At 46.2% G+C, this 20,462-nt stretch overlaps 1 long non-coding RNA gene and 2 pseudogenes across 1 annotated transcript; 1 reads left to right on the forward strand and 2 right to left on the reverse strand.

The window, feature by feature from the left end:
• Positions 1 to 7,716: 7,716 nt before the first annotated feature.
• On the reverse strand, positions 7,717 to 14,151 carry Macroh2a2-ps1 (macroH2A.2 histone, pseudogene 1; annotated as a pseudogene).
• Positions 14,152 to 16,937: 2,786 nt separating this feature from the next.
• LOC120098550 (uncharacterized) lies at positions 16,938 to 18,389 on the reverse strand. The gene is made up of 2 exons (XR_005496863.2): positions 17,608 to 18,389; positions 16,938 to 17,208 (listed from the first exon to the last, which is right to left on the reverse strand). It is a non-coding gene; the product is annotated as an uncharacterized LOC120098550 (long non-coding RNA).
• Positions 18,390 to 19,763: 1,374 nt separating this feature from the next.
• Tmsb10-ps3 (thymosin, beta 10, pseudogene 3) lies at positions 19,764 to 20,247 on the forward strand (annotated as a pseudogene).
• The last annotated feature ends 215 nt before the right edge of the window (positions 20,248 to 20,462 follow it).

Raw genomic sequence — 20,462 nt, forward strand, 5'->3', positions numbered from 1 at the left:
ATGCTGTCTCTCCCCCCTACATTTTTCTTTTTCTTTAAAAAACAAAACTGAAGAAACAACATGCGGAAGCAAAACTCCTCAGGTATAGTTACGAATATTGTATAGGGGTCAAGGAGGGGACCCTGTAACAGAAGAGAGAAGCACCTCAGGGCAACTTTCTTATCTTCTCTTCACTGAAGGAGACAGCCAGTATACCCGGGTGGCTGTCACAACCTCCTCGCTTGGAAAAAGGAAGAACCAGAGATGTAACAACTTTGGAAGGGTTTGTGTGTCAGACAGAGTGTGTGTAAAAGTCAGTACTGTAAACCTGAACTGCCAGACGCCATGCAGGAAGAGCGGCCGGGGGCAAGGGAGCTTCCTGGCTCTCCCTGGAGCTCCCACCATCTAGTCCAGCTGCAGTGGGTACCCTCTGATGAGGCACAGCCCCAGAGACTCTGTCCCAGGACTGCTGATGTGCTTTCTCATGTTTGTCATTGCCATACTCCTCACTGGTGTGGCTTGGTATGAGTCGACACCGGGAGACCCTCCACTGCTTATGGCCTGGTGTGATTACCCTGGTGTGGTTACCCTGGTGTGATTACCCTGGTGTGACTACTCTGGTGTGATTACCCTGGTGTGGTTACCCTGGTGTGACTACTCTGGTGTGATTACCCTGGTGTGGTTACCCTGGTGTGACTACTCTGTTGTGATTACCCTGGTGTGACTACTCTGGTGTGATTACCCTGGTGTGATTACCCTGGTGTGATTACTCCCCTCTGACAGCCCACTCTATTGGGCACATTTCCTGCAGATCGACATGAAGATGAACTTTCGTGAATTAATTCCGTTTAGATGAATTAATGACTTTATAGAGTTCCTGATTTAATTCTAATAATTTTAGGAAGAAAGTTTAAGGAGGTTTCAGTTGTTTTGCCAGAAAGAGGTAAGAAAGTTAGAATCAAGCGTAGAATGCGTCCCCTCCTCATAGAATCGTAAGTAAAGGCTGTGTAATAAAGAATACAATGAGCTGCTCTCATAAGCAGTCCTAAGAAGAGAACTAGGCCTGAGACAGACTTGTGATGAAGGAAAACCATTCATTCTATGCCAGGTCCAAGGAAGCCACAGGTGTGCATTGTGATAAAGCAAGGCCACGGGAAACTGCTGCTTTGAACTTATAATGAGCTTATAGACTGCAACACTGCCCTGAACTTTCCATCCACATCCTTCTGTAGCTCCCCCTTTGTGTAACATTTTATCTATAAGGTAATTTTATAAAAAAAAAAAACTTTTGTCTTAGGAAGTATAAAAGGCTGAAAGAAAAAATTAAAGCATGACTGTTGGGGCTCTGCTCTGTCTGCCAAGTGTATGTGTATATGTCTGTCTGTCTACATGTATGTACATACATATATGTGTATGTATATAAGTATGCATGTACACTTGGGAAATTGATGAAATAATTGGTGGTTGGGCTTCGCCAGAGTGTGTGTGTGTGTGTGTGTGTGTGTGTGTGTGTGTGTGTTCCTGACTTTCTCTCTCCCTCTTTCTTTCTTTTTTCTTTCTTTCTTTCTTTCTTTTCCTTTTTCTATGAAATGCCCAGAAGCCATCAGCCTTTGGACCTAGAACAGTGTGAGTTAAAATGCCAGAACAGTAAGAGAGAGTTAAAGGGCAGAAATCCTTCGACCTCCCTCTGAAGCTATGTCCTGTCGCGCGCCCAACGTCTCGCCAGCAAGAACGACGCACGGACACCAGGATCCTTCTGCAGCAAAGCGTTTATTACATCTTGAAGAGGAGAGAGCGAGCCCCAGAATGGCGCTACTTATATACACCCTAATGTGGCATGTTCACGCCTGATTGGTTGTTTACCCATGATCTCATCAGGCACGCCCCAGAGTGGGCAAAGACCTAGCACGAAGGCACTCTTGCACATGCACACAGTTAACTTCCTGAAAGGGAGCCGGCTGGCGCGGCGAAGGCTGGCGCCATCTTGTAATGGCGGAGGCTATCCTGGCCTTCCACGTGGGGCGCAGTGGAAGCCAGCGCCATCTAGCGATGGCGAATGTTATTGCGGCCCTCTACATCTCCCCCTATTTATTTATTTTATAACAAATCAATTATTTTATAACAAATCATGATCACCCTGTCGCGTGCAATGAGGAAACCTCAGCGATGTGCAAGGGCTAATCAAAGGATCACTGAGTCTCCCTCATCCAGGTGCAATGGATCCACAGATCCATGGGGTGTAAGAGCAGAGAACTCAGATACCGAGAGAGAGTCTCTCTCCTCCCAGTGCAATGGATCCACAGATCCATGGGGTGCAGGAGCAGAGAACTCAGATACCGACTAATTCCTGAGCATACATAACCAATTTCCAGGGGAGGCCCCTTGTACAATGGCCACAAGTGCTTGAGTGGTAACGGCCTTGTCACGTTTCTGTTGAGATCTGAGTTTGTAAACCAACCATAGTATGAACACTGATCCACAGCATAGGGCTGCACCAAACAGAGCCACTCCCGATAAGTAGTGGGCACCTCATCTGGTTCACCTCAGCTGTTACCATCAAGGGCCGTAGTCAAGCCGCTCCTATAATAAAATTTAGAATTCCCAATTGTTAGTAACTACTCCAGAAAGTTCACCCACTATACTTGTCTAACAATAGATTGGGGGAGGATAACTCCAGACACTGCAGACACAATGTCTGCAGCAGTAATGGCTGCTACAATAGCAGCAAAAGTGTCAAGGTCTTTTCCAGGACAGTTCAGGATCAGTCATTTTTCTCTGGAACAACCAGCAGACAATGGAACCATTTCTGAGATCTGTACAACCAGGGCAGAGTTCCCCAGGCCACAGCAGCTTTACGCAGGTAGCATTCCTGTAAAGCTACAGTCTGTAAAATGACCAGTTAAGGCAGCAAGAGTCACCAGGGAAATGAGGGGGCAGCAACGGCTGGAGTCCAGTCTTCTCCAGAAAGCAGCAGTGTACAGAGGGTCAGAGAGCAGGCCATAGTGGGACGGGACACATGCAGCGGTAACACTGACTGCAGCAACGGCAAAATCTCTGTGATGACAAAGGATGAAGGGGAATCTTCTATCTTCCTCTCAGGGCAGAGGAATGACTCCAGGGACCCGAACCAGGAGAGCTGAATAACCAGGATCAGCAAGTCTCAGCAACCACTCAGGCAGCTGGCACACTCTTGTAGCATCCTGTAGAAAATACACAAACATTCCCTCTTCCCCATATAAAATATCTGGACAGGAACATGTCAATAAGTGGATCTCTCCATTTCACCTAGGCAGAAGTATGCCTAGTTGTAGGGTGCCATAAACTTTGGCATCCAAATTTTTAAAATTGAAATAAAAGGAGCATTATTTAGCATACAGGGATAACTCCCCCTTTTTATTTATTAAGATATAGTAAAGATATTATTTATTAAGGTAAGTCCTCGAGGATTAAGTTGAGGACACTGAGCACTTGTATTTATAAATTGACTTGTATACCAAATTATTGTCTCTAGCATAATTGTATTGGATATATAAAGAATGAGATTTTTTTCACTAATTGTTCTTATGTAAGGCCTATAATCTGTCTGGAATCTTGTCCTCCCTTGTTAAGGAGCCCAGGCAATCCAGTTTGAGTTCTTAAATGTCCTATAAAGGAACAGTATTTAGTGCTCTTACCACTAAGCCATTTCTCTAGCACCTCACAAACTTTATTTACCTAAACATAAGCATTAATTAGAAATGTCAAATCTTGTAAATATTGTCCAGATTCAGTCTTACTAGAAATCCCTGAGCTGGCAAGGTGAGGCTGGGAATTGAAAACAAGCAAATGAAGTCTTCCTCTTTTCGTGAGGGTGTGTTATCAACTCCATTACCATTTTCAAAGAGCTGGGTCTATGGTTATGTTTAGTTGTCTGAGCCAGAGCACTGAAGGGACAGTGAGTTGTCAGACATTTACACTGAAATCACTCACTGATTTCATGTAGAAAACTTGCCTCTAATAAAGCATTAAGTAATTGAAATCAATTGTAAACCACAAGCCACACATTGGCTATCAGTATATGAATAGAAAGCTTGATTTTTTAACATTTTAAAAACAGCGGCTAAAGCATGGAATTTAATAATCTGTGCTGAAGCAGCAGAAACTCAAGAGAATAAACAAGTGATCCAATCATACATGTAGCCTTTTCATTAGATGAACCACCTATAAATGCAGTAAGCGCATTTCCTATGGGTTGTACGCACAAATATGTAGGAAGTACAAAAGCATGTAAAGAGTAAAATTATCAATTTTGTCTGAAAAATTTGCATATGTAATAGGCCAAATATCAGTATTTAGTAGTAACCAATTAACTGTTGTTTGGAATAAGATATGTTTTATCAGGTTTTTATTCAAAATACTTCCAGGACTCCAGTCCACAACTCTGTACTAACACAGCTGAAGCTTTATCTCCAATGTGCATAACAAAGACCTAAGTCCTCTGGTAAGGTGAGGTACTTAGCCAATTAACATATCTTTATGTAGCTTAAAATTAGTTTCAAATATTCTTATCTGGAGTAGTGCAACAGCTACTCCCCAAATATTAAAGCTCATTTTAAGAGCAAAGGTTTGTAGTAAAAATTTCTATATACATTGAAAGATTTAAGTTCTAACTTCTTACACTGAAGAAGCAACAAAATTACCTAATATGAGGCTGTTAGCAATCCTCTAAATCTATTCTGAAATGGTAGTTGGAGTAAGTAAACTGGCTGTAATGCTCTCACAAGTTCCAAAACCTTATCAATCCTTCGTAAATCTTGTAACAATCTCTACCTGTTTGATTTTTCCTTAATTAAAAATAAGTTTGAGTTAGTCAATGTAACACTGGCAATCCTTAATCACAATCTTTAAGTTCTCTTTGTAACACCAGAGCACTACCACAAGGTCACCTGAGTTCTGAGTATGTGATTAGGCAGCTGTCCTTGGGGCAGTGGGATTAGCATTAAAATACAGATAGCTTCAGGGCAAACCACAACTTTGGAAAGCAAAACTCAACCTCCAACAAACTAGTCTCCAAAATCCAGTCTCCAAGAAACCAAGTCTATCCTTCATGCTACGAAGTTTGACTGCCATTTCCTACATATCAACACATGATGGTGCGGTCTCCAATACCTCAACAAAGAGACATTGCCCTAAATTCTTTTAGAAGCCTGGTTTCTAGAGTAAGAATTCCATAAAAATATTATCTCAATTTAGACCTGTTTCCCTGGGTTGGCTCATGCCACATGTTGTCTAGAATGACTCCATCCAAATTACCAGTTTTATGTCAACTTTCTGTTACCAATATTATACCTTTTTAACCATATCCAACAACTTGAAAGCCAATAGTCCATAACCAAGGCAAGTAGAGCATATTTACACATTTAAAACCAATGAGAAACAAAATTGAAGTGGCTACACCTATCTTTAATATTTAGACCAAACACCATTTTTACCCTTTTAGCTATGATTTTAAGAGAAGCACCTTGTCACCTGTTGAGTCAAGTAACAAGTCAGGGATTATTCTAAGAGAAACAGCTATCAACTCTTGTATGAAGAAGCTGAGAAGCTGTTGGCGCTTTTAAGATCAGCTTGTGTAGACGCTTAGCCTCTGGGCAGCTTCTCCAGCTAATCTAGACACCTGGCTCCAGGCACAGGGGTCCAAAAACCTGATTGAAACTGTTTTTTATTCATATGTTCCCTTTTGAAACAAGTTAAAACCAAGTCAAGGTGTGAACGACCAGCAGGTAAAGTTTTTACCATTTTTTCTTTTGAACATGAAACATAAAACATTTAGACAACGAGAAACAAAAACCACAGACATACACTGACAGACATGGGGACATCCTGGTGCACCAGAGACAAACAATAGACAAATAGGGAAAAAAACCAGATGGTGTTCACGGTGACTATCCACTCGAGTGGAGTCGATATGGACGATGGATTGTCTCAATTCCTGGACTAGTCCACCAACGTGTTGAAACCCAATTCCTATAAGATACTGAGATATATTATCTGAACGGCACGACCGACATTTGCCAATGGTATGGAAGTGAAACACAGCCCTGAATATTTTTACTCACAACCCAATTATATTAACTCTATCAGGCTGTGCACGGGCACTGAGATGTCCTTTTGTTTGATTCTCCTGAATAAATTTTCAGGCGGTCTGCCTCTATCAAATCTGATCAGTATGACTCTGTAAAGCTGTCGCATCAGCGCCCGGACGCCGCGGCGTCCCCAGAGCCGGCGCGGGAGCTTAATTACACCTTTCATAAGCACTAAGACAAAGTTTTTCTCCCAAAATACTGTGTTCCTTTTATCTCCTTTTCTTTTCGTTTTTTCTTTAGAGACCTTTTCTCCCTCTGACATACTTTCTTGTTTTTCTGCAAGGATCCTCTGACCTGTCCTAACGGCTGTAACGGCTTCCCACACAAAGAAAAAATTAAACAAAATTACCAACCTTGTCCACAAAGGATCCATAACTTTCGGTTTCTTCACAGTGGCTCTCCACCTAGGCCCATAACTTTCTTCTTCATAGCGAGCTGCCTCATCTTCTAAATCCTCTTCCTCAGAGGGGCTAAGCTTGTCTGTTTCTGAACTATCAAGCCCCAAAGCCTCTAACTCCTTTACCGGATAAAGGCTTTTCCTTTTCGGGGCTTTCTCCTCCTTTCCCTGTTTCTCTCCCGGGGCGTCCTTTCCCCTATCTCTCGCTTCCTCGGATCTAAAGTCCTTGGAAGGGCCTTTTTTCTTATGTGCACCTTTTCTCTTTGAGCTCTTTAATCTTTCATCCCGCTCTGTTTCGGACATGCTGTATCAAGACCAAACATGCCTCTCAGAGCTTACCTCTCGACCTGCAGTTCTGGACCCTCTCCGCGAGCGGAGGCTCTCCTCGGCGCCGGCGATGGTGTGGCATTTGTCCCGGGTTTCGGCACCAAATGTCGCGCGCCCAACGTCTCGCCAGCAAGAACGACGCACGGACACCAGGATCCTTCTGCAGCAAAGCGTTTATTACATGTTGAAGAGGAAAGAGCGAGCCCCAGAATGGCGCTGCTTATATACACCCTAATGTGGCGTGTTCACGCCTGATTGGTTGTTTACCCATGATCTCATCAGGCACGCCCCAGAGTGGGCAAAGACCTAGCACAAAGGCACTCTTGCACATGCGCACAGTTAACTTCCTGAAAGGAAGTCGGCTGGCGCGGCGAAGGCTGGCGCCATCTTGTAATGGCGGAGGCTATCCTGGCCTTCCACGTGGGGCGCAGTGGAAGCCAGCGCCATCTAGCGGTGGCGAATGTTATTGCGGCCCTCTACAATGTCCCACCTCAGTACCTGACCCTGTCAGGGCTGCCCCATCCCGACCCCTGCAACACTACACAAGTTCTATTTTTATGTTTTAAAAAGAAAAAAGAAGTTCTAATACAAAAGGAAGAAAATACATAGAAAGTAACCCCTGGTGGAGCCCGACTAAATGCAGACATATACACATATACATTTGGCAGACAGAGCCCCAACAGTCATGCTTCACTGTTTCTTTCAGCCTTTTTATACCTTCTAAGACAAGTGGGTTTTTTTTATTTATTATTTTTATTATTCCCTTTGCAAAGAGAATATAAAATGCCCAAAACCCCTTCTCCAGGCTGGCAGGACACGTTCCCTCTGTCTCTGCTACCCTCTCAGCCGTCCTCTGCCTCCCTGCTATGTCACCCTTCCTCACTCCTTTTAAAACCTCTGCTCTGGTGAAATAATCATTGGTCCTTCTCCATTCCCACTGGAGAGATCCTTGGTATCCAATTTGGCCGTCTGCTGCACGCAGACGCTCACCGGTGTTCTCGCTGTCGAATAGCAGCAAGTACAGGTTCTTCTGACATGCTCAAGTTGTTGAAGTGGGCCGAGATGGCATTGAGAGCCACCTGGGCTGCCGTCTGTTTGGGAAACCGGTTCCTGCTACCGGGGAAAAGGAGGAAGACTTAAGCTTCTTTTTTTTTTAAATATTTATTTATTTTTATATGAGTACGCTGTAGCTGTCATCAGATACACCAGAAGATGACATTGGATCCCAGATGGTTGTGAGCCACCATGTGGTTGCTGGGAATTGAACTCAGGACCTCTGGAAGAGCAGTCAGTGCTCTTAACCGCTGAGCCATCTTTCCAGCCCAAGACTTAAGCTTCTTGACCTCAGCTGTGAGCAGGCAGCTGTTGATGGTCTCCTCCACATGTTCTTCACATCTGTGGAAGCCCCACTGGGAGATGTGACCGTGGCTGCAAGTCCACTGAACTGGCTGATGACCACTTCGGCAATGTCCAAAGGACCTTGGGATTTGCGAGGTTCCTTCACTGTTTCCAAGAACTCTTTACCTCCAGCCTTTTTCTGTCTCTTCTTTGAGGTTGATTTCTACTGTAGTTGGGTGGACGATGCCCTCCACCCTCGTGGAGCCAATATGACTGATGTCACGTTGGGTCAGGGATAGCTTCTACCCCAAAACGAGGCTCTCTGAAGACATCAGGTAAAGTCATCTCCCAGCCCCATGTTCTGAGGTGGAATCTGATTTTCTTTCTTTAGCGCTGTAAGTTGGCTTGGATGTCTTAGATATTCGTTGCTTAATGACCTAGAATTTCTAGCTCCCCTTCTTGCCTTATTTTCCCTGGGGACTGGGGAGAGGAACGTTTCTAACTTGCCTTTGGTCCCTCACTTTTTGGCCAGCCCTTTCAGTGTGAATTCTAGGCAGGACACCACCACTGGTAATGGTCACTCCTTTCAGTAGCTGGTTGAGCTCCTCCTTGTTAGCAACGGCCAGCAGGGTGTTTCTGGGGGATATTAGACCTTCTTCTTGTCCCTCAAAGTATTCCAAGCCAATTCTAGAGTTTCTGCTGCCTCAGTAAGTATATGGGCAACACAAATTAGAGTTCTTGTATTTGGGGTGGGGGTGGAGGATGAGAGGGGGTTGTACTGGCTGGTTTTGTATGTCAACTTGACACAAGCTGCAGTTATCACAGAAAAGGAGCCTCAGTTGTGGAAATGCCTTCATGAGGCCCAGCTGTAAGGCATTTTCTCAATTAGTGATCAAGGGGGGAGGGCCCAGCTCATTGTGGGTGGTGCCGTCCCTGGGCTGGTGGTCCTGGTTTCTATAAGAAAGCAAGCTGAGCAAGCCAGGGGAAGCAAGCCAGTAAGAAGCATCCTCCATGGCCTCTGCATCAGCTCCTGCTTCCTGCCCTGCTTGAGTTCCAGTCCTGACTTCCTTTGGTGATGAACAGCAATGTGGACAGTGTGAGCTGGATAAACCCTTTCCTCCCCAACTTGCTTCTTGGTCCTGATGCTTATGCAGGAATAGAGACCCCGACTAAGACAGGGGTGGACACAAGGTTGGGTGGACTTGGGAGGAAGGGGAAGTGAGAGTGATCAGGATGCATTGTATGAAATTCCAAAATAATTGATAAAAAAAAAATATGTTAGGAGAAAATTAAGGTTCACAGTCCAAGCTGGAGGTAGCTCACTCGTAATGCACTTTGCTTAGGGTTCAAATCTCCGGTACCACAAATAATAATGATGAGAGTAACGATCGTGTACAATTTAAATGCTTTAACTCATTCACAAATATATGCAGCTATCACCACAATCGACTTAAGACAAGCAGTGCTGGAAGCTAAACCTGGACTACCGGACCTCCTTGACGTCGCTCTCCCTGACGTCGCTCTCCCTGACGTCACTGCCGACAAAGCCGAAGGAAAACTCAGCCCTGTCTGTAGTCCTATAGGGTGCAATCTGAAACATGACCACAAGATGGCAGGCTCTGCCTACAGATGCTACAAACCAAGCACGTGGCAAGTTTAAGGAAAGATAAAAGACTCCCGAAGACCAACCTCCTTCAGATAGAAGTGGCTTTTGGTGCTGAGAGCGGTTGCTAGCCCTCTTTACCTGCTAAAGCTGCACACATTCCTATCCCGGTTCACTTAGAAATCCTGTTACTCATAACACTTGTTTGAGATTTATTTTGAATTATGCGTGCATAGATAGATGGATGGATGGATGGATGGATGGATGGATGGATGGATGGATGATGGATAGATAGATAGATAGATAGATAGATAGATAGATAGATAGATAGGTGCACATAAGTGCAAGGTGCCTTCGGTGGCCCAGAAAAGGACACCAGATTCCCTGGGGTTAGGGTTATAGAAGGTTGTGACCACAATAATGTGGGTACAGAGAGCAGAATTCCTGTGCTCTGCGAGAGCAGCAAGCTTCAAGCTCTCTCCAGCCCCTATAATTCGCTACACAGGTATACAAGTAAGGCTCTCCCTATTTTGGTGCTGAGGATCCAACCCAGAGTTGAGTGCATTCTTAGCAGCTGCTCCTACGCTGGGCTACAACCTCAGCTTCAAGAGTAGCCGTCTCAAGCACATGCACACACCACACCCAGGCCGTCCTCACTGAGAAAGGGCCAAGATGCCAAGGTTCACACTGGCTCTGCGTCTTACCTCATATTCTAAACATAGGAATAACCAGATGCTGTGGCACACGCCTGTGGTCCCACCTACACTAGGAGGCTGAGACAGGAAGGTCACAAGTTCAAAACCAGCCCCGGCCAGTGAGACCCTGCCTCAGAATAAAATCTGTGATTGAGCCTAGAAATGTAGTTCAGTAGTAGGGTCTAGCCGACCACGTGTGGGTCTCAGTTCAACCCCAGGCATTACATAGAGGAAAGGCCATGGGGGGGGGGATTATACATTAAGCAGCACTGTCAACCAGAGTGGCAAGGGGCAGGGTAGAGCTCATGTGCCCAGGACCAGGAGGAAACGTAGGTGAGAACAGAGTTGGTGTACATTCCCATCCACTGCAACCTTGAGTTTAGTCTTGTCTCTTCAGGAACTGACCCTCAATGCTGCTTCCCCATATCCCATTGTCATTCCAGGCGATAGGAAAACAGCTGAGCCCAAGTGCGCACAGTCCTCAGCCCTTTCTACATATCCACATTCTCTCCTGACCACCCACGGGGTATCATGTAGCCCAGGCTGGCCTTAAACTCGCAATGTACCCGAAGATAGTCCTGAACCACTCACCTGCTGCTGCTACCTCCCAGGTGCTAGGATCACAAGCACCTGTCACCATCTTGGCCTGTCCCAGTATGTCTACAAGACCGGAAAAACAAGAACGTTCAGTTCTCTGAAAAGAGCTTGAAGTCGGATATGATTTCTGTTAGACTGAAATGCTGGTCACTCTAAGTAGCCAGATCTCACAGCCAGAGGTCACCTAGCCATGATCCCCTGAGACTCACTCTTTCTCTCCTCTTTCTCTTCCTTTTCCTCTTCCTCCCTCTCCACGCCCCTCTCTCTCTTTTTTTTTTCTTTTCTCCCTCTCTTCCTCCCTTTTTCTCTCTCTATAAAGAGTTAAGAAGCCATACATGGTATGGTTTTACAGCATTTATGGTCTTTCTCCTTACCTGGATCTTCCTATCTCTCCTCACATCAGGTGATACAAACTGAATCACATGGTAGGGTCTTCTCATCACCCCGTAGACGGATTTAAAAGTCCGATATCTTCCTTCATTTGGGAGTTTTCTCTGCATGCTCCTCCTCTGGGGTTCTCACCATCATCCTGTTGGTGGCAGCATGTTCTCTCCGTGTCTCTCTCTGTCTCTGTCTCTCTGTGTGATTGTGTCTCTCTCTGTGTCTGTCTCTGTCTCTCTGTGTGTGATTGTGTCTTTATCTGTGTCTGTCTCTCTGCCTGACTCTTCTCTCTCTCTCTCTCTCTATCTCTCTCTCTCTCTCTCCCCTCTCTCCTCTCTCTCTCTCTCTCTCTCTCTCTCTCTCCCCTCTCTCCTCTCTCTCTCTCTCTCTCTCTCTCTCTCTCTCCCCCCTCCCTCTCTCACCTCCTCCCTCTCTCCCTCTCCAAGGTTTAAAGGAAGAACCTCTCGATCCCTTAGAGCCCACCACGCACCTCTGGTATGATGCCTGGTCCCCTATGTAAGCTCTGACCTCAAAGTTCAATCATGATCCCCACGGTCATGACATCTTCTCTCCGGATAAAGCTCATTCCAGAAGGGCTGTTCTGTGTCAGCCCCTCTCTCCTGATCCAACCACACTACTCTCTTACCTTCTAAGAGTCTCTCCCTCCTACAAAATAGGATGATGTGTTACAAATCAGACGAGAGCGGGAGGCTAGTTTCAGAAAACATCACCCTCTGAATACGTATGGTGGGAGAGAGAGCCTTGTGACCAGAGAAGGATGGCAAGCACGCCTAGCTGTAAAATCGTCTTAAGAACATTAGGAGAGATAAAATCATCACACAGGAGGAGCTTAATGAGGGGAAAGAGCTTCAAGCGGGAAAATAGGAGAGAGGTCACTATGCACAGTGTGGTGGGGATCCTGGAGAAAAGGCCTTCACATCCCCTGAATAAAGGGGCTCTTCTGCTTTTATGGTTTTAGAGAGTTACCGATAAGTCCTACACCACGTGGCTTAGTCTGGCTTACCCTATGTAACAAGGAGTCATGTTCTGGGTAGGTCGTAAATGAACCTTGGAGCTTGAAGCAGGAGTCACCACTAGCAGCTTCTTAAACTCGGATGGGGGTGGGGGGAGGACACAACACTGATTTCTGACAATGAGAAGAGCAACCCGACAGTCTTTGCTCTACCACAAGTTCGTTAAACAAAGACTCTTGCCAAATGCCAAAGAGTCGTTTCCACCACAGAAAAGTCTATTTAAAATGAAATGGACGGTGGAGTGAAACCCTAGGTGATACGCCTTACAGATGTGAAAACTGCCCCAAGACAGTCAGCGCGACAAGAGCCCCATTTTTTCCTGAACGCCCCCTCTCTCTCAGCCCCGCCCCTTTTCCTCTGTGCCAACGAGTTCATCACGTAAGTATTGTGCAGTTGCTATTAAAGGAACAACATCTCCACACCCACCCCACAACAACTAAGACCCCAACTAAGCCAATAGCTCCTTAAGTTCTAAGGAGACTGCTGAAGAAAAGCAGCCACCCCCACCTCACCCCAGACGCTGGGATACAAAGAAACCACAGACCCTGCATCTCAAAACAGCTTATCTAAGGAAAACAGCCAACTTCCCCATTCCAACCCTAAGACAGTTCCTATCCTCTATCCTCAGCTACAAAAACGCTTGAAGCTTGTAACCCGAGCTCCAACTCTGGCCTTCCTGTTGCCCCCTGATGGCCCTGCACTGCAGGCTGACCTTGACACACCACACCTCAGGTTAGATAAAGCCCGCTCTAGCTGTCAACCAGAGTAAACTCGTTCTTTATTTCTTCCTACAAACTTAATCCTTACAGAGTTCCCACCAATGGGATGAGACACGGTCACCACCTACCCCAGCGATAAATGACAAGGGACGTTTTGACTGAGTGTGTGTTCACTAGGCCAGTTTAGGTTCTGTGCACCCTTTTTGAAAAAAGAAAAAGAAAGAAGAAAAAAATTGCCTTGTCAAACCTCTGTTGGGTTTTGCTCTGAGGTTCCTCTGGGCAACGCTGAGATCTTTCTTTTCCCAACACGGGTGCTTCCTAACGAGCAAGGTAAGTGTCACACACCACAGACATTCCTTAAGTCCTACTCAGTAAAATGAAACGTGTGTTCTTAGTTTCCAGACGCTCAGACCCAGAGCTGGAGAGACGGCTCTGTGGTTAAAAGCACTGGCTGCTCTCACAGGCGCCCTAAGTTTGGCTCCCAGAACTCAAAACAGTTCACGACCAGCACGAAAGGATCTGATTCTGATTCTGAGTTCTGCAGGCATGGTGTACAAACATCCATTCAGGCAGGCAAAACCCTCATGCACAGAAAATGAAATAAGGGCAAAGGAAACTCTGACCTAGATCTCAGATTTGTTTGTCTTTTATAAGCATGACCATTGTACCAGCAAACCAGCGTGCGCTTACACTGAGTTAATAAAAGAGTAAAGTTCTTTTAAAGTGGACCGTGTGTTCTTAGTTTGAAGGAGCGATGAGGAAAAATGAAACTTACCGGGCTCAGAGAGCCCCTCTTCCCCCATGGGTGTCAGGAGCAGATATTCTAAAACTGACCGTTCTGCTCCAGGCGAGATCTCCAGGCCTACGGAGCTGCCTGGAGTTGTGAGGGAAGCCCCAGGGTTGCAGTTCTCAATGAGTAGCAACTCGTCTGCGTCAGCTCTGCAGCCCTCAGTCATGCCTGCTCCTGTAAACAGCCTCTCACCCACGTTCCTATTGGTAACCCCAAGAAAAACTCACTGAGTCACCAGGTTTGGACCCTTCTGGAAAGAATGGGGAGAGGGATGCCTGTCTCCAGGAAAAATCTCTCACACAACAAACTCTGACGGAGAACTCCTTCTTGACTTAGTGCTTCTGGCCATAGGGCCATTATAATTAGCAAATCAATATGTGCTTAGATTTCACTAGTGATCAAGCAGGGCCTCGCGAGTAGATGGAACTACAGACGCACACCACACTTGACTTATAGTGACTTTTTTGGGACAGGGTCTTACTATGTAGTGATAGCTGGCTCAGTGTTTTGTAGATGAGGTTAGCCTCAGACCCATAAAGATCCGTCTGCTTCTACATCTTCAGTGTCAGGATTGAAGGCACGCATCACCGTGCCCAGCTTTATTACGATATTTTTTTTTCTTTTCTTTTTTTCGGAGCTGGGGACCGAACCCAGGGCCTTGCGCTTGCTAGGCAAGCGCTCTACCACTGAGCTAAATCCCCAACCCCTTTATTACGATATTTAAGACGGGTTTTGCCAATGAAAGAGAAAAGGTTAGATGATCAGGGGTCCTGGCCAAACATACTCAGGGTTCTCAGATATTCCTTATGCTGTAAGTTTAAGAGATGAGTTCCAAACAACACAGTACCTGGTCCCCGGCACACAGAATATTCCTCTCTGGCTTAGTCATCTAATGTAAGCCAATGAGTGGAAGATTCACGGAAACAGATTAATCTGACCATAAGGAAGAGCGCCGTCAAACCTAGTTTTGTTTCATGATGCAATCTCTGCTGAGGATATAGTTAAGATTTAAAAAAAAAAAAAAGTTTTTTGAGACAGGATCTCTCTATATAACCTTGGCTGTCCTGGAACTCACTCTGTTGATCGGGCTGACCTCAAGCTCACAGAGATCCACCTGCCTCGGCCTCCTGAGTGCTGGGATTAAAGGAGTGGCCCATCCCCACCCAGCGATATGGCTGAGATTTTAATGGCCCAATGAGAAGCATAAGAGGGGGCTGGAGAGATGGCTTAGTGGTTAAGAGCACTGACTGCTCTTCCAGAGGTTCTGAGTTCAAATCCCAGCAACCACATGGTGGCTCACAGCCATCTGTAATGAGAAATAAGATCGATGCCCTCTTCTGGTGTGTCTGAAGACAGCTACAGTGTACTTATATATAAGAAATAAATCTTTAAAAAAAACGTTGTAAAGTCTATTAAAAAAAAAGAGAAGCATAAGAGGGAAAATATTTGCATAGATATGAAGCACTCTAGCAGATTCCCAATGTACAGTGAAGTTGTTGGCCCGGGCTCTGTCTCTACCTCCACAGGCCTTCATGGAGAAAACAGATCAGAAATACAGGAATTGTGGAATATAGTATAAAATGCGCTTGCATTTAAAAAATATACTGATCCGTGTTGTTGCTGTGACAGAGTACCTGAGGAAACGACTTACAGCGGCAGCATTTATGTGGGCTCACGGTTTATGGGTTCCAGGGCATGGTCACTTGACTCCCTTGTAGCAGCGAGGACAAAAGGGTAGCTTCGTGCTGCTGTACGTGGTGGCCTTAGAAACTCACTTAGTGTTCCAGAGACCTCAGCTCAGATAAATCTGCATCTTTGGCCGAATTACAGAAAAGGACTTTAGGATAAGCCAGGGCAAAGCGCAGCTGGAGTTTATTAAAAGTAAAAAGAAAGGTATTCAGGGGAAACTAGGGATCTTAATAGGTAACGTACCTGCTGCACAAACATGAGATCCCCAACACACATGTGGAAGCCAGGCACAGTGGCTCACCTATAACCTAGTGCTGGAAGGGCAGAGACAGACAGATCCTCTGAGCATGCTTGCCAGTCAGTCTGGCTTCAGATTCAGTGAGAAACCCTGTCTCAAAAGTTCAGATGGAGATCAATAGAAAAGGCTAAGCAACATTTCCTCTGGCCTCCCATACATGTGCACAAATACACATACACCAAATAGGAGATGGGTGGGGAGGAGGGACAAAGGAGGAGGAGGAGCAGAAAAGAGCAGGGGGAGAACGGAGGAGAAAGGAGAAGGGAGGGGAAAGAAAGGAGGGGAAGAGGGGGAAGGGAGAAAGGAGGAGAAGGGAAGGGGAGGAGAAGAGGGGGGTGGAAGAAGAGGAAGAAAAGGGATGGGGGAGAAGGAGAAGGGAGGGGCAGGAAGAAGGGAGGGGGAAGGGGAAGAAAGGATAGGGAGGAGGAAAAGGAAAAAGGGATAGGAAGGAGGAGAAGGAAAGGGAGGAGAAGGAGAAGGGACAGGGAGAAAAGGAAGGTACACAAATTTCCACATATCTTGATTTTGGTGTCTTCTGCAATTACATCTGTGGGTAAACATTTGTTTGGGGGTTTTTTGTTTGTTTTTCCTTTGTTTTTTTTTTCTTTTGTTTTATTTTGACTTTCAAGACAAGGTTTCTCCATATAGCCCTGGCTGTCTTACAACTCAAAGAGATCCACCTGCCTCTGCCTCCAGAGTTTTTAAATAAAAGGCGTGGGCCACCGTCACCTGGCCTGTCTGTGGGGTTGAAAGAAGAAGAAGCCTCAAAGAGATTGAAACAGAGGACACCAAGGTCCCTGGGTGTGATGGAGACTTCCCAGCCACAGGGGGGCCTAACTTGGGAGTCGGGGTTCCAGAAGTTCACAGCTCAAAAAAAACAAAAAAACAAAACAAAACAAAAAAAAAACTGTCAGGGGCTTTGGGCTCTTTATGTTGTGAACAAATTTCACTGGCCACAGGGAGAATGAGTTTGCAGAAGGAGTTTATTATAGGCTCACAGACATGAGCTCCAGAGAAAGTGCATAGAGCTGCCCCGTACAGCAGAAGCAGGCCTCAGAGAGGGGGCATCATCAAACTGCTGCTCCGGGAGCTTTTATAGGTCTTAAAGCTGGAACTGGGTTGAGGTGTGGGAGCCAAGCTGGTCAGTCTGGTTCACCCACAGATGTCCCCAGGCCTCTCCAGCCCGGGGGTGTGGATGGCAGTTTCGTTGCTTCCTCATGAATAGCTTCCAGTCAGCTGAGAAAGCAGCAGAAAGAAAAGATAACAAGAAAGTGGACCAGAATAGGAGCCCCGAATACTTTTGAATTTTCTGGCCTCTGACCCGCTCCTGGCAAAGGATAAGAAGCTGAGGTCACTGACTTCAAACTGCCTGATCTGTCAAACGCTTGTTCTCATCTGCGAAAGGAGGAAGGCCACAATGGAAGACCTCAGGCATGGTTTATTGCTATTTTGATATTAAATATTTACATATAAAATAAATACTGTTTCTAAATAGCAGCTCGCACAGCAAACATCAGTTGTCGTGACTTTATTTTCTTTTCAGAACCTATTTTTAATGACGGTTCTTACCTCCCTTTTAGCCCAACACCCACCAGAGGTAGTGGAAAAGGAAGGATACGGGGGAAGTGGACCAACATGTTAGGAAGGTTCTTTGGAGCGACTCCATCCGTGTTGTCTGGACATCGGCCGTTCAGTCCACAGCTCAGCAGCAGCACCTCCTCTTCACGGATACCTCAGCAGTCCAGTTCCCTAGAACTGGGAGAACAAACGTGAATCAGGATCGGTGGCATGACATAGCAGAGACAGGCAGGCCTCAGCCTTGACACAAGTCAGCAGGAGGGATCCAGACAGACACCAGGAGTCAGCCGTGCCTCTCGCAGGGAAGCAAAGAGCAAAGACTCAAGATCCACAACCATTGCACAACTAGCTGTACTGGCAGGCTAAGCTCTGCCTACGTCACTGTCCCTGGAGTCCTCCAGACACCACACAGCACAGTGCCTCTGTCTCAGCTGACATCACTCCGCAGGTATCCACAGAAGCGGCAAGAAACCGCAGCACACCACCAGAAGGTTTTTGGTGCGTTTCTCTCTATGGAGTCCCAACAAATGCAGTTCAACTACGCAATGTATAGTGGACCAATCCAGTCGGTCCTCAGTGAAGAGTCCTCCATCATGGGTCCTTTCACCTGTGTCTGCCTCAGCGAACCATTCCTTTACATGTCCCTACATGAGTTCCTTCACGAGTCTGCCTTAGTCTTTCACCATGTCCACTTCAACAAAATGTTCCTTCACATGTTTGCCTCAGCAGAACACCATCCAACCAAATTTCCAAAGAACCCTTAAGTTTCCACTTCAAGTTCTTGTGGGAATTTTTTTTATTCATTTTATGTGAATGAGTGTTTTGCCTGCGTGCATGTGTACGCACCACATCCGTGCCTGCAGCCCACAGAAGTCAGAAGAGAGGATCAGATCACCAGAACTGGAGGTAAGGATGGTTCACACGATTACTGAAGAAGAACAAAACAAACAAACAAACAAACAAAAAAGTTGACCTCTAGCTAAAGACATGACCAAACTCTAACACTGTTTAACTAAAAGGAAAAGGGAGTCAGATATCCGTTAACAGGCAAAGAGACAGAGAGAGGGATAAGCTAGAGCAAGATGCATCCTTCGAAGCCATATCCCCAGCGATCTCCTTCCTTCAGTGAGACCCACATCCTACTTCCCACCACCTCCAAATAATGCCGTCAGGCTATGGATGTGCAGTGGTCAGTGCCCTCACGATTCATAAGAGCCATAGGCACCATTTTTCTTGGCCTCCAAACACAGGATCAGTGGCCAAACCTGTTTTCATGAGCCTCTGTGGGGCTCGTCCCTTCTAAGGGTCAGGGAAGGAGCCCTTGAAGAACTCACCTCTAGGTAGTCAGAGGACTCCTGGAAAAGGGTCCCCAATGTGAAACCCAAGTGGCAAAGTAGAACTAATGGAATAAACAAAACAGGAGGAAGAGAAGAATATCCCCAGAGACCAGTGTTCCTGCCCAAGCAAGCATCCCAGGACCGCCTTCAGATACATGTATCATCATAGCTTCTGTTAAAACTTATTTCTTCTCCAGTGGTGGCAGTGCATGTCTTTAATCCCAGCAAGAGGCAGGTAGATCTCTGAGTTCTGGGCCAGCCTGGTCTACAGAGCAAGATCTCAAAGAAACTACCAAAAAAAAAAAAAATCAACCTGCCTGCTGCTTGCTTCAAACTGCCTACTTCTGTGAAGTTCCCTGCAGCTGCCAATGAGCTGCCAGGATGTGGTTTCTGCCAGCTATAGCCCCATGTTCTAGACACTAAGGGCCACAACTAGGTCCCCAAATAGCTGGTATGGTCCCAATGGCTGGGATAAAGACGTTCAATGGGCTATAAACTGTCTGAGGGGTCATCACTGGTGGACTACCCGTAACAATGGCACATATCTGTAATTCCAGTACTGGGGAGGCAAAGACCGGAAAATCCCTGGGGCTCAAGGGCAAGCCAGTGCGGCCAAATTGGTGAGCTCCAGGCCAATGGGAACTCAAGGAAGGTGGCCCATGATGATGATGACACCAGAGTTTTCTGGCTTCCACCCAGACCACTCATGCGCGCGCACACACACACACACACACACACACACACACACACACACACACTTTAAAAATCAAAGAAACCAGCGGATCCTACAGGTCTGAGGTCAATTTTGCTGCAATGCAGATTCATCTCTCATTTTTCTAACAGACTCATTACTGCATCTATAGTAGAAAGTACCTTTGGGTCTCTTGCTGCGGCAACGCGGGTGGGAGTACCTGGAGCGCGAGCTCGGAACGAGAATCCACGAGTTGTAAGAACATGGCAGAGAAGCCGGACCTGGGGGAAATCGCCAGCCTCGATAAGGCCAAGCTGAAGAAAACCGAGACGCAGTAGAAGAACACCCTGCCAACCAAAGAGACCATTGAACAGGAAAAGAGGAGTGAAATCTAAAAGCCTAGGAAGATTTCCCCGCCCCACCCCTTCATCTCCAAGACCCCCTCGTGATGTGGAGGAAGAGCCACCTGCAAGATGGACGTGAGCCACAAGCTGTACTGTGAACCCGGGCACTCCTCGCCGATGCCACCAGCCCGTGGGTCTCTGAAGGGGACCCCCCCCCCAACTAATTGGACTGCCAAATTTCACCAGTTTGCCCTGGGATATTATAGAAAAATATTTGTATGATTGATGAAAATAAAACACACCTCGTGGCAAAAAAAAAAAAAAATACCTTTGTTCCCACCACCGATTCGTTGGCTGATTTCCTTCCTCAGTGTTTCCACATGCTCAAGAGCAAGTCATCCATATTGGAAGCTTCCATTTCTGCGCTGTTATTTGGAGGTAAGTCTTATCTCTCTGCACAGTTTGTGCCTTCTCGACAGAAGACATACCTGAACAGCAAACTGCCTTGGTAACCAAAGACGGTGAGTTTTGCCTGAGAGA

The sequence above is a fragment of the Rattus norvegicus genome, chromosome 19 (genome assembly GCF_036323735.1).
Source record: "Rattus norvegicus strain BN/NHsdMcwi chromosome 19, GRCr8, whole genome shotgun sequence".
NCBI classification, from domain to species: domain Eukaryota; kingdom Metazoa; phylum Chordata; class Mammalia; order Rodentia; family Muridae; genus Rattus; species Rattus norvegicus.